At 50.8% G+C, this 14,346-nt stretch overlaps 1 protein-coding gene across 5 annotated transcripts in view; it reads left to right on the forward strand.

Moving 5' to 3' along the window:
• Positions 1–14,346, forward strand: part of Nckap5l (NCK associated protein 5 like) — a 38,824-nt gene that overhangs the window by 10,440 nt on the left and 14,038 nt on the right. For 3 of the 5 annotated variants that reach the window (XR_009593540.1, XM_021634953.2, XM_021634956.2), the window contains exon 2: positions 12,510–12,552. The gene's annotated coding sequence lies outside the window, so the exon portion shown is untranslated. Of the gene's footprint in view, positions 1–12,509; positions 12,570–14,346 lie in introns of all 5 variants that reach the window. The other 2 variants (XM_021634954.2, XM_021634955.2) reach the window with 1 other exon arrangement.

Consider the following 14,346-nt stretch of genomic DNA (forward strand, 5'->3'; position numbering starts at 1 on the left):
AGTTCCCTGGAGGTCAGCGAGGGTGAGCGCTATTTGTACTCGTAATGGCCATTTGCACATCTTCTGAGAAAAGTCATTTCAGGTCATTTTTCCTCTACAGAACCAACACAAGGTCTCTCTGTGTAGCCTTCGCTGTCCTGGAACATTCTCTGTAGACCAGCTGGCCTCAAACTCACAGACCTGCCTCCTCCTGCTTTCCTGGTGTGCACCACCACACCTGGCCCCTTAACTTTTTCTTTACAGTTTAAACTTTTTCCATGAGTTTATGAGGTTTGAACTCTTGGGGTGTGAGGGGTTGAGACAGGGCCTTGCTGGGTACCCTGGCAGGCCTGGAGTGTACAGGGATCCACCTGCCATTTTATGTAGCTTCCTGGGGTTGAACTTGCATCATCAGGCTTACAGTGCCATCGACAGCGAGTGCTGTCTCTCTCTGAGCACCTCAGCCCTCTGCCTTGCTTCCTGATGTCTCAGCATAGAAAGGTTTCTGGTTTCCATACGTGTGTATGTTACATCGCTTAGTGGACTACAGATTCCAGGAAAGCCCAGAATGAGTTAATTGCCCAAGAGCCCGGCATTGTGCGCCCAGGGGTAGAGGTCGTCACAGAGGCCTGGGCACAAGCTGAGAACTTTTTGTTGTTTTGTTTTTCTTTTTTACAGTGCTAGAAGTTGAATCCAGGGCTTCACACACACTAAGTGTGCACCTCTACCACTAAGTTGTATTTCCAGCGAGAAAGTAAGGCAGTGCCAGTGGCATTTTGAAAGGAGACAGTCTGAAGTTCAGGAGCAAGCTGGAGTTTAGGCAGTGAAGTGCGTGAGTAGTATTAGATTATAACACAGAGAATGAGAATTAATCTACAGAAGAATAAATATAAAGAAAAAAATATAAAGAATAAATGGAGACGAAGGGACAGTTTTTCCCTACAGAAGAGCTTCCAGATAGTGAAGATAATGAAGGGATGAGAGAAGTTTAACCACTCTCGTAGTTCCCATAAGCAAGGTCCATTGACGAATCCTAAAACTAGGAGGTGGGAATGTGAAAAGCAGATTGGTCTTTTGTTTTGTTTTGTTTTTGTTTTTGTTTTTTGAGACAAGGTTTCTCTGTGTCTGGCCTGGGACTCACTTTGTAGACTAGGCTAGGCTTGAACCCAGACATCCACCTGCCTCTGTCTCCCAAGTGCTGGATTAAAGGTGTGTGACCCCACGCCCGGTTTGGTTATATAATCTTAATGTATTGCCTTCCAAGACGTTAATTGCAAAGAGAAAATACAAGCTTTCATGTTTATTTTGTTTGGGTTTGATTTTTTTTTTTTTTTTTTTTTTTTTTTTTTTTTTTTTTGGAGACAGTCTGACTGCGTAGCTCCGAGGACCAGGCTGTCTGCGAACTCAGAGCTCCACATGCCTCTGCCTCAGGATTAGACATGTGAGACCCCAGGCTGAACCAGGCTTTATGCTTCTTACTGTTAGTTTGCGTTGCTGGGGATTATGCCCAAGGACAGAAGCAGTCTTTGTGTGTGCAGTAAAGATGCTGCTGGGGACTCCCACCTGGCTGAGATCCAGGATAAAGCATCCTTGGTCCAGAGAGGCCCTGATGGTGCCATTCCTCCTCCCCCAGCATAATCTCAGCTTGAGTGCAAGAACACAGACAAACCATGTTAGGAAGACAGCCTCCCAAACACGCCAGTTCCCTCCAAAAATGTCCAGTCAGGAAAGGTGGGGCAAAATTTAAAGAGCTGCCATTACCTGGTGACTGATTGCCGAGTGGGATTCTGGGACAGCAGTAGGAAAGCTGGTAGGATGTGAGTTATTACTGTGATTTCATCTTCTAAGAATTGTTCGGCTAAAGAAAAATATACAAGTGGTAACATGCTACTGTATCTTTCAAGTACACATGTACATGCATATACATACAGAGAGAGAGAGAGAGAGAGAGAGAGTAATATGAGAAGTTGAAAACCTGAGAAAAGTCCAGGACCAATAACTCCCCTTAAGAGCCTGGCAGTGGTGATGCACGCCTGTAATCCCAGCACTCGGGGGCAGAGGCAGGTGGATCTCTCTGAGTTCAAGGCCAGTTTGGTCTATGAAGGAAGTTTAGGACAGCCAGGGCTACACAGAGAAATCCTGTCTCGAAAAACAAAACAAACAAAAATCCTCACAAGGGGGGCTGGAGAGATGGCTCAGGAGTTAAGAGCACTGGCTGCTCTTCCAGAGGTCCTGAGTTCAATTCCCAGCACCCACATGGTGGCTCACAACCATCTATAATGGAATCTGATGCTCTGTTCTATCATGCACATGTACATGCATCTAAAGCTCTCATATACATAAATAAATATATTTAAAAAAAAAGCCCCATAAGGAAGTTAACTGTTCTCCCACAGAATGGACTGAAATATTTGCACATCATATGGAGGAAGAGGGTTATCTCTAGAACTGGTAAAGAACACTGATGTCTGTCTAGAAGCCCAATTTGAAAATGGGCAGGGAATCAAATAAACATTTCTCCAAGCAAAACTTTGAACATAGGGTTCTGGAGAGATGGCTCAGCTGTTAAGAACACTGGCCGACTTTGCAGAGGACCCGGGTTCAGATCCTAGCACCCACATGGCAGCTCACAGCCACCTGAAACTCCAGTTCCAGAGGACTGGACTGCCTCTTCCAGCCTCTGTGGGTATTGCACACATGATATGCAGATCTAACATGCTGGAAAAACACCATATACATAGAGAAAGATTAAATCTGGGCAGGGGAGCCCCAAAGGATAGTTAACGCTGTAAATCATCTGAGAGTCATAAATCAGAGCCACAGTGAAGAACCGGCATGGTGTATGCACATTTAGTCCTAGCACTCAGAAGGCAGAGGCAGGAGCGTCCCTGTGAATTCACAGCCAGGGTCTTATGTAGACACAGGCCAGCCGGAGAGAGACTCTCAACACAAAACCCCAGCACAGTGAAAACCACTTCACACTGTGGTGCCTAGCGTGAGGCTGTGAAGAAGTTGCAGCCCCCATACTTTGTTGGTGAAATGCTAAAACTGTGTCTGCTTTGGAAGACAGTCAGGCATTTCCTTGAACAAGTAGATGCAGGCCATGTGGCATGGCAGTTCCGCTCCTCATAGATTCCTCAGGAAACTGAAAACGTTGGCGAACACACATGTGCCCATAGATTAGGTTATTTGTAACAGTCAAAAGGTGGAGCCAGCCCCAGAGTACACCCTCGGGTGTGTGGCTAAACAAAGGTGGGCCTTGCACACAGGCTCGGCCATGAAAAGAAGTGAACAGCAAGAAAGCTTCCGACGTGCGCAAACACTGTACTGGGGTGAAAGGAGCCAGGCACAGGAAGCTGCGGATGTGATTCCATTCAGTCAGAACATCCAGAATAAAGAAACCTATGAAGACAGAAAATACACAATAGTTCCCTTGGGCTACACTAGTGGAAACTGCTAAGCAGAAAGGCAAGAATGAGTAAACCTTCTAAAACTGATGCGCTTGGCCACTTCTCTGACTATAGTGAGACCCAGCGAATTGTCTATTTTTTGTCATTTGCAGATGTTCTTTGAGGCAGGGCGTCAAGGCAGCTGGAGAGCCTCCCCCCCCCCCCCCCGGGCCCTGTCCCACCCAGCGCTTTACACGGGTGGAGACTGTTCTACCAAGCGTGGGGAAGGGAGTGCAAGAAGAGGCAGGGGAGTCTGGGAGGCGGGGCTGGGGCTCCTGCTGTGGCCGGAAGAGGTGAGGACGAAGCCTTGATGGCATTTGGTTTGGTTTTGTTCCTTATGTGTTCTGGTTTTTTTTCTTTGTGAACTTTACATGATGCAGCCCAATCCCCCTCATCCCTCCCCTCCACCCCGTCCCTTCATATCCGCCTCTACCCTTGCAACCTCCTCCCTAAAAGAAAAAAAAGAAAAAAGAAAAAATCATCTCGCTGTGGAGGCTGCCGTGTGTCCCACGGTCACCATTTTGCCCAAACAGCCTCACTTGCAAAAAAGCCCATTGCAGCGAGTTACTGGTCTGGTTCGAGGGCTCTGCACCATGAAAACTGGGTCCTCACTGGGACTCCGCCTGGGTGTCCCGGTGTTGCCGTAAGTCATGGAGGCCCTGCAGCTTTGGATCTGCAGGACCGGCCCCTTCCCGTGCTCCAGTAGCCCATAGGTTGGGTAGATGTTGGGGTGGGCCAGCTCAAAGCCTGGATCTGGGCCCGGGTGGAAGCCGAGTTGGTCAGCCTGTCAGCTGTCCAGAGCCAGAGCCACCAGGGCCAACTCTTCCTTGAAGGGATCATTTGGGTTTTTGTTTTGTTTCATTTTTCTGCCTTTTTTGAGAAACTTGGTGTTGTGTGACAAAACTTTTTCTGGGGAGACGCAATACACCCTAGATAGAAAGCTCACAGAAACCAAAGTATGGATGCCACCACAGTCCAGTTTGGTGAACCGTTCAGTTTTATTGGGGTTACTTACAGGAGTGTAGTCAGGGGCCACTTACAGGAGCAGAAATGAATCAAAGACAGCCGCATCACCAAAGCTGACTCCAACATGAGTGAAGGCTCTCCGACCTAGGAACCTGGAGCCCGCCGCTCAGCCTGCCCTGAGCTCAGTAGGTTGGAGAATGTTCTTTTCGGGAGTACTAGCGTTTTAAACCTCCAAGCCGCTCAGCTAGTTTCTGTTCCTGCCCCTCCCCCACCCCCAAGCAGCTGGAGTCCTGCTTCCTCTCTGAGTCTTCATTGCAGCTTACCCTGTTTGGTCTGAGAAGGATTCTCAGCTTTCCTTGCTTACTCTGGCGGGGAAGGGTCCTAGTGAATCTGCTCAGTTTCAGGGACTTCCTGAAGCTATTCTGAGTTGTGCACCTTCCCGTTTAAGGAGATTCCCTAAAGGGTGGAAGGTCTCAGGCAGAGGAAACTGTTCCAAAGCACTTGGTTTTGAAAGGAGGTATTGAAAAACTTTCAGATTAGTTTTGAAGTAAAAAGTACCTGAGGGTGGTGCTGGAGCAGTAGTTCCGTGTCTACAGCATGGACCCGGGTTCAATTCCCAGAAAACACATGGCACCTCACAAGCATTTGTAACTTGGTTTTCAGGGCGTCTGCTGGCCTCTTCTGACCGTGTGGACACCAGGCTGGTGCTCACACCTAAGTGAGCAGCCAACATGCTCATTTACATAAAACGAGTAATCGTAGAGTTGCCTAAGAGGTTTTTAAGCTGCATGCTTAGCATGTGTGACGCTCGGGAAGTAATACATAAGCACTTCAGAAAGTGAGTGGGGAAATGCCTTCAGAAAGTCAAGAGCTGGCCTCAGCGGGAAGAAGCAGCTCTCTGCTCCAATAGGTAATGTGCGGATTCCTTTTCTTGTTTGTTTGTTTGTTTGTTTGTTTGAGACAGGGTCTCACAATGTAGCCCTGGCTGGCCTGGAACTCAGTGTGTAGAGCAGGCTGGCCTCAAGCTCGTGGAGATCGACGCTCCTGCCTATGCCTCTGGAACTGGGAGATTAGTGGTGTGTCACGCCTGGTGAAGGATTCTTGTAAGGCTGCAAAAATGTCCTGTTGGGTTAGAGGGGATTCCTGCCGCTGGCGTTTTAGCCTCTGGAGAGACGGGATGGGTAACTGACAGACCTTTGAGAACAGAGAAGGAATCGTGATCTCAGCTCCCCTCCCGCTGGAGGCCTTCATGATAGCTGGCGGGACCCATGGCACAGCTAAGGTGACCCCTTTGGTGGTGGGACAGGAATGAGTGTCCTTTTCTTTTCCCTCTCCCATTCCCTGTGGAAAGGAGACCACCCAGGATATGCCCACCAGCAGGACCTGGGGTCTTCAGCCACTAGCTATTGGGTTTAGTCTGGGCTTGGCTTGCGCATCCTTGGAATTCCACAGCTAGGGAAGTGAGAAAGTAGGATCAGAGGAAGTCAGGCCAGCCTCAGCTACTGGAGAGACACTATAAAAATGGATGGAAAGATAGATGGATGGGTGGGTGGGTGGGCCAGTGGACAGGCAGACAGGCGGATGTGAAGGTAGGTAGATAAGTAGGTGGATGGATAGATAAGTGGATAGGTAGATAGATATACATAGAAAGATAGCTAGAGCTTAATTTCTCGGTTAGGTTAGCTGTCTGCCCACCTGTAGGTAATGGTGAGAGTGATGGACTAAACTTTGTGTCTCAGTCCTGGCCATCCCTGGCCGGCTCTGTTCTGGAAGGGGGTCCTGGTCCTCAAGCTGTGTAGTAGCTGGGTTGGCAAAGTGCCCATCTCTTGATCCTTTGATCCCCAGCACTGCAAAAACAAAATGAAACAAAAAAACCAAACATGATTCTCAAGCTTTTCGGTGTACGAAATCTGTGCTTTCTTTTTAATGTAAGATTTATTTAGTTTGTAGTTTCTTGGGTCAAACTGTTGCTTTTAGGCCTGTGGCAAGATTGAAATGTGGTATCCAGGAAACAACAGGAAAAGCCCTCTAAGCTTCCTGTACTGTTAGAACTGAGAATTTTAAATGTTTATTTCATTCACTTAAAAATAAGGTCAGTGACCGGGCATGGTGGCGCACACCTGTGATCCCAGCACTCAGCGAGGCAAAATCAGGCAGATCTCTGTGAGTTCGAGGCCAGCCTGGTCTACAAAGTGAGTCCAGGACAACTAGGGCTATCACAGAGAAACCCTGTCTCGGGAAAACAAACAAACAAACAAAACAAAAAAACGATAAATAAATCAATAAGGTCAGTGAAATTGCTCATCCTGGTAAAGGCATTTGACAATGACAATGTCTTGTAGCCTCTCAAGTTTGCTCTCCAGAATCCTTGTGGTGAAGGAGAGAACTGACTTCCAAAAGTTGTCCTCTGATTTCTACACATGCACACGCAGCAGACACACACTTTTGTATGCTTGTGTGTTTGCATGTTTGTGTGACTTTCACACATGCACCAAAAGGAGAACACATGTATACACACAGAGAATGACCATCATCATCATTTTAATAATAATAAAACCTAGCTGGCTAGTTGGGCCCTTACTCCCAGTACTCAAGAGGTGGGCAGATCTCTGAGTTCAAGGCCAGCCTTGTCTACAAAGCAAGTTTCAGGCCTGCTACAGTTATATAGAGAGACCTGTCTCAGATCAAACAAATGAAAAGTAATAACCAAAAGTGAAATAAAAATGTAAGAAATAATAAATGTGGTAGCATATCGCTCTTGGTTTTGCAAACCTGGTGTGGCAGAAAGCAGCGAGCCTGTTGTGGTCGTGGGCATCACAGCCTTTGGGAAAAGCCACCGGAGACGCTCCAGAGGGCCTCAAGTAATTAGGGTAGCTAGTCTTCCTGCTATGAAGGCAGTGTGACCTTCTGGGCTCCTTGAGTGGGCTTCGGGTCCCCAGGCCACTCGTGAAGGTTAGTAGTCTAGAATGGTCTCCGTAAAGTGGGAGGAGCCTGTTCCTGAGACACTGTTTCCTGAGGTCACACAGCAGCCAAGCTGGATCTGGGCTAGGCTACGCCTCTGCCTTCTGCTCTGAGGGTTTCCCATCTCCATAGCTGGGCTGGGCTAGCTCTTGGCTGGCCTTTTGGGAGTGGGGCCTCGGCTCTTGGCTGCTGAGCCCCTGGTGTGTGGTCCTATAAATAAACCCATTGTGTCGAAACCCCTTCCCTCTCCCCACCTCCAGCAGCTGCTATTTTTGTTGTTGGGTTATGCCTTGGACAGGGAACAGGAGATCCCTGAGAGCTGAGATGAGGAATGTTGAAGTCCAGAAGTCTTCGGGGCTAACAGCATCCTGCCCAGTGGGTAGACCTGGTCCTGCTGGTAATTGCTTTGGAAGAACCCACATGTCCATGGCAGGTTGTTGGGGTTGGAGGAAGGATGTAGTAGGCTTTCCTGCAGAAGGACCAGTGTGGCTCTGGACCAGTTGGGGCGTGGGCACTCTTGTCTGCCTTCTTTCCCTGGGGAGGGAGCCGGTCTGGTTTGAATTCTGAGGTACTCAGGGCTAGAGGTTAAGTGGATTCTCTCAGATCTTGCTCACACCCTCTGTAGCCCAGGGACACTCCAGCTTGCTGTGTGCTTGCTGTGGTACAAAGGTTGCTGTTTACAAGTGGACTCCTGGGTGTGACAGGCCGGGATTCCAGAGAGCAGCTGGCAGAATGCTAACTGGGGTCACAGATGATCCTTTAATTTAAGTAAGTCCCCATGGCTGCCTCTGCAGCTGCCCGCTCCTTCCCCATCGCCTGCCCCTGGCTTTTTTCCCAGGAGGACTTTTGGGGGAACAGCTGGGAAGTGAGGGGCTCTTCAGGGCCAGAAGGCCTTGGCTGATGGCCCATGTGAGGAGAGAGAGACCAGGCGATCAGGCTTCACACGTATACACACACTCACACTCACTCAGACCCTCTGCTTTCCTTGGCTGACTGAAGGCCAGTATGGCAAGCTCTCTTTTAAGGTACCCATCGTAACACTCCAAGATTTAAAGACGCAGGGCTGAGGACTGTGCTCGCACAGGGCCTGGCTTTGGGATTGGGAGATGAGGGTGGTTAGAGAAAGCCAGCACTCAGTCAGCTCACCGAGGAAAGCCCCAGGTTGCCCAGGCTTTCTTTGTTTGCCTGAGGCAGGGTCTCCCTCCTGTCCCTGGATTACGGGCAGAGCCACCGGACTTTTGAGTTTAAATTTTTACTTCATTTGCTTAATTTTGGTTTTCATTCATCTTGCTGCCTTTTATATTTATTTTACTTTAGTTTTTTTTTGTTTGGTTGTTTTGTTTTGTTTTTTGTGTTTTTAGTTTTTTGAGACAGGGTTTCTGTGTAGTCGTGGCTGTCCTGGAATTCACTGTGTAGACCAGGCTGGACTTGAACTCCTAAGTGCTAGGATTAAAGGTGTGCCCTGCAGGCCTGTTTCCTGGCTATGTAAGGAGAGATGTTCCTTACCCTTCTGTCTTGCTTTTTGAAGACAGTGTCTCACTGTAATCCAAGCTTGTGTGCTGTATCTCACTACAGATCCCAGGCTCTCCTTAACTCCCAGCGGTCCTCCTGCCTCAGCTACAAGATCACAGGCAGGAGCCACACCAGGCTGACCAGACACTTGTTCTCCTTAGTGTCCTCCTGCTGCCTGAGAGCCTTCTGCTTCCCTCCCTTCCTGCCTCCCCGCTGAGGTCACTTCCCTATGAATTAGGCTGGTTAGGAGAGGAGAGGACTCTTGTTTGCAATTCTGGCAGAAGCTTCCAGTTCAAGTTAAGAGTTTCCAAACCCAGCTGCCTCGCCCTACCCAGCCTGGCCGGCATGGCATGCCCTGTTCCTGCCCTGCTGATAGCGGGGAACCGCACAGAGGAATGTTTGAAGCCAGGACCATCTTGGGATCCACGCCTGGGTTTTCCCCAGCAACTGGTACCACTAAGCCCCGGGAGAGGAGGAGAGTTGGGGGCACAGCGGCCTCTTCAGCTCTGGGGAAAGACATGGCGGCTTTGTTTACTGCCACCCATCATGGGGAGAGTTCTTCTGTGGGTTTGGCTTGGTGCTGGAGGTGATCCCCTCCCTGTGCATTCTGGTGTTCCCTAGAGGGCCACAGGAAGTTTCTTTGAAAAAAATCTTTCCAAGTTTTTTTTTTTTTTTTTTTTTTTTTTTTTTTTTTAGGAACAAATGCCTCTAGCTATGTGTCCCAGACTGGCTTTGAACTCATGACGTTCTGCCTAAGCTCCTAGGCGTTCCAGGCTTGTGTCACCACACCTAACTTCTTTCATAAGTCTTCAGCTCCAGGACCTTCAGGGCAGCGTGGGATGTAAGGTCATTTCTCATCAGGCCAGCAGCCTGGGCCCACAGGCTGGAGGGAGAGAAGTTACCCCCTGCCCTGACCTCGTGTGTGCTGTGTGCACAGGCACACACACTGGCACACATACACACAAGTGTAATAAATATAGTAAAGACGTGCTTTGCTCACCTTCTGGTCCCACGCGTGGGTGCAGACACGGGCAGACGTGCCCTCCCGCACCACCAAGTTTAAGTGCTCTGCTTTTCGTGTGGCGGAGGCTGACAGCCTGCTCTCCGCTGCTGCAAGCTTGCAGGCGCCATCCTGAGGTGGCCGAGGCCTCTGGAGAAGGGCACAACAGTGTTTCTCCCACCCTGGGGATGACTCACGGTTCTCCTTGAGGCGACACTTGCAGAGAGAGCTCAGGAGAGACTGCGGCTTAGGCAGGTCTCAGGGCATCCCCGTGGGACCGGCGCCCTGCCTCTGCATCAGTAGGGGTTTAGATGTGGAGAGGGGTAGTGGGCACCTTTGGGTTAGGTTGCGTCCACCTACATAAAACTCCAGTGGCCTCAGGCTCTGGCCCTCACCCCTGCCGGGGATGCTCTTTCATGGTTTTATGAAGGGACATCCTGGTAAATTACCTTTATCCTATTTTGTGTTTTGTCTTTGTGGGAAGAGCGTGAGCTGTTGGGCCTCCCCTAGCTTTAGCCTTATAATTTCCAGGCGCTGGGCCCTGCCCTGTTTATCCCACTCACTCCATCCTCCTTCCCAGCTGCTCTTCCCTGGGGGTTGCTGTGGGGGTAAGCTGGGGATCCCTGCACCAAGAGCCACAGGCTGGAGCTGGGGGATGATACCCAGGTTCCTGAGCTGGGGCACAAGGGCAGGACTGGTGAACGGTGAATGTGACCCGAGGCCCTTTGAGCTGTCCCTTACGTCTGTGTAGGGGAAGGGAAATAACTTCTTTAAATTGTTTGCATTTTTTCCCAGGCCCCCATTTCTAAATATATAAAATGAGATAATGTCGGGAACAAATCAGGTTATACTCAGCTCACTTTACAGTTTGAAAATAATGAAGGACTTTAACTTTTGAAGAGATCTGATGTCTATTTTATGTATATGAGTGTTTTGCCTGAATCCTGTAAGCGCAGCACGAGGTCAGGAGAAGGTGATGAACCGCCACAGGTGCTTGGAACTGTCGTGGGGTGCTAGGCACTGAACCCTAGTCTTCTTAAGAGCAACAGGCACGCCATCTCTCCAACTGCCAGGGCTACACGTGCTTATGGAATGTTAAAAGTGCGTCCTAAGCCGGGCAGTGGTGGTGCACTAGGAGGCAGAGGCAAGATCTCTGAGTTCAAGGACAGCCTGGTCTACAGAGTGAGTTCAAGGACAGCGAGGGCTACACAGAGAAACCCTGTCTGGCAAAAACTTAAAAAAAAAAAAATTACACACCTTTTCCGTTTTCAGAAGCCCTGCCCACTGTGGAAAGCATGTATACAATAAGGACTTCCTAGGCCCCTGGGGTTGTAGCTCAGTGGCTGAAAGCTTGCCTCGCGTGCCCTCTGGCACTGCCGTACTCCCCAAAAAAATCAGATAGAGGGCTGGAGAGATGGCTTAAAGGTTAAGAGCACTGGTGCTCTTCCAGAGGTTCTGAGGTCAAGTCCCAGCAACCACATGGTGGCTCACAACCATCTATAGTGAGATCCAGTGCCCTCTTCTGGTGTGCAGGTGTACACGCAGGCAAAACACTGTATACATAATAAATAAATCTTAAAAAAAAAAATCAGGTAGGCTTCTCTCCTTGCCTGTTATTCCTGGCCTCAGAACTGCCAGCTGACCCCTCTCTAGGGTATAAGTTGGAGGCCCGGGAAGACTGGGCCTGCCCTGTTCTGACAAGGTAGGGGAAGTCCACAGAGGACAGAGCAGGCCAGGCTAGGCAGCACCTAAGACCCCAGTGGGGGAGCGGGCTTGAACTCCGGCTCACTGTTTGGAAGCCCAAGGCCGCAGCAGGCTTTGTCCTGCCTGATCAGCATGTAGCAACATCAGAAGTGTCCAGTGAGTTTATCCGTTCTCATTGCGTCCTCAATATGCCCTTTGTACTGAGTAATCTTACCCCATTTCTTAAGCCAGGAAAGTAATTAAGCCTCTGGAGTCAGTGTCTTAACGTAAGTCTGTCCAGCTGTAAAGCGCTGGGCTCCCGTACAGCCGTCTCTGCCTGCCGTGGCCCCAGGGCTGGGCAGAGCTTGCATGTAACCTGTTCCATGTAGCAGACAGTAAGGCTTGGATATGTAGAGATGAGAGCACAGACATCCACGCCTGTCCAGTGTGCTGTGTGAACCAGCTGTGTGATTGCAGCTGGATCCTTTACACCGAGAAAGCGGGTGACCCCAGCCAGCGCTGTCAGAGAAACTGGTGCAAGGGTGCAGAGGACTTCCAACTCAACATGCTCGAGGGGCAGACGCAGTGTGTGCCGGGGCGAGCGGGCCTTAACGAGCTGTACAATACAAGCACTCCTGAAAGGTTCCTCTCCTCCTGTGAGCTGAGGATGGAGAGCCTGTGGGGTTGGAAGGGTACTAAAACACCTCATGGCAGTTAGTCTCACCTGTGAGGCTGGTGACTTCTGCCTGGCAGCAGGGTCCTAGGCTCTGGCTCTCCCCTCCCGGGGTTTCATCCAGACCCCGCAGGCCTCTGCCTACCGTCAGACCTTAGTGCAAGCAAAAAGGCAGGGCTCTCATCTTGCTCACGCCTATGCCCCTGCACCTGGCAAGGGCCAGATCCCACTGTGCACCGGGGGCGAGGGGTCACACATCACTGACATCACTCCCGTCTCTTTACAGGTGAGATGACCAATCTGGCTGCCAGAGTGAACAAGCCAGCCTGGTGAGAGATAGAGACTGGTGAGGGGCCTGGGGCCTGTGCATGCTGGTGATAGGGCCTGGGCTGGGGGAGAAAGGGGCAGCTCTGCACCTCAGTGGGGGGGGGGGAGGTTTAGGTGCTGAGAGGCTCCCTTTTCTGTGATCCAAAACCTCTAACTCCCTTTCATGGGGCTTTTAATCGGGTGAGGAGGAAGCAGTGGAGTTGGCGGCTAAGGAGCCTGCACCTCTTCCCACTAAGCTGCACATCTGCAGTGCACCCACTGTCCTGTGTCGTCACCCACTGTCCTGTGTCGTCACCCACTGTCCTGTGTCACCCACTGTCCTGTGTCACCCACTGCTCCTTGTGTCGTCACTGTCCTGTGTCATCACCCACTGTCCTGTGTCGTCACCCACTGTCCTGTGTCGTCACCCAATGTCCTGTGTCGTCACTGTCCTGTGTCGTCACCCACTGTCCTGTTTCGTCACCCAGTGTCCTGTGTCACCCACTGTCCTGTGTCATCACCCACTGTCCTGTGTCACCCACTGTCCTGTGTCGTCACCCACTGTCCTGTGTCACCCACTGTCCTGTGTCACCCACTGCTCCTTGTGTCGTCACTGTCCTGTGTCGTCACCCACTGTCCTGTGTCACCCACTGTCCTGTGTTGTCACCCACTGTCCTGTGTCGTCACCCACTGTCCTGTGTCACCCACTGTCCTGTGTCGTCACCCACTGTCCTGTGTCACCCACTGTCCTGTGTCGTCACCCACTGTCCTGTGTCACCCACTGCTCCTGTGTCATCACCCACTGTCCTGTGTCGTCACCCACTGTCCTGTGTCGTCACCCACTGTCCTGTGTCGTCACCCACTGTCCTGTGTCGTCACCCACTGCTCCTGTGTCGTCACCCACTGCTCCTGTGTCGTCACCCACTGTCCTGTGTCGTCACCCACTGTCCTGTGTCACCCACTGCTCCTGTGTCGTCACCCACTGTCCTGTGTCACCCACTGTCCTGTGTCGTCACCCACTGTCCTGTGTCACCCACTGCTCCTGTGTCGTCACCCACTGTCCTGTGTCGTCACCCACTGTCCTGTGTCGTCACCCACTGTCCTGTGTCACCCACTGTCCTGTGTCGTCACCCACTGTCCTGTGTCACCCACTGTCCTGTGTCATCACCCACTGTCCTGTGTCACCCACTGTCCTGTGTCATCACCCACTGTCCTGTGTCACCACCCACTGTCCTGTGCGTCACCCACTGTCCTGTGTCATCACCCACTGTCCTGTGTCACCCACTGTCCTGTGTCACCCACTGTCCTGTGTCGTCACCCACTGTCCTGTGTCACCACCCACTGTCCTGTGTCGTCACCCACTGTCCTGTGTCACCCATTGCTTCTGTGTCACCCATTGCTTCTGTGTTATTTTGCCCAAAATTCCTGAGAGAAGCAGCTTAGTGGGGAAGACAGCGGAAAGTGACTTTGTCTATGGTGGCCAAAGTATGAGGTCAAAACCCTTTGCAGCCTACTGGCCAGGGAGCTGGGGCATGAGCTCAGAGACTGAAGGTCCTACAGGTGGCTGCTGCCGGGTGGGGAATGTGTGCTAAGACGAGCCCACTGGGAACATTTCAGGCTCAAGGATGAAACACGGAGGCTTGTCATTTCAAGCTAACAGCAATGACAAGAGCCTCATTGATAGGAGGACCACGTAGCTCAGTGGCAGCTAGAGCTCTGCTGGACCTGTGGTCCAGGGGAGCCAAGCTTCATCTTCAACTGTCCCCTGCATGTCAGATTGCACAGAGAAAGGGTGAGCTTGGGCAGGGAAGGAAGAG

This window comes from Meriones unguiculatus, chromosome 8 (genome assembly GCF_030254825.1).
Source record: "Meriones unguiculatus strain TT.TT164.6M chromosome 8, Bangor_MerUng_6.1, whole genome shotgun sequence".
In the NCBI taxonomy this organism is placed as follows: Eukaryota; Metazoa; Chordata; class Mammalia; order Rodentia; family Muridae; genus Meriones; species Meriones unguiculatus.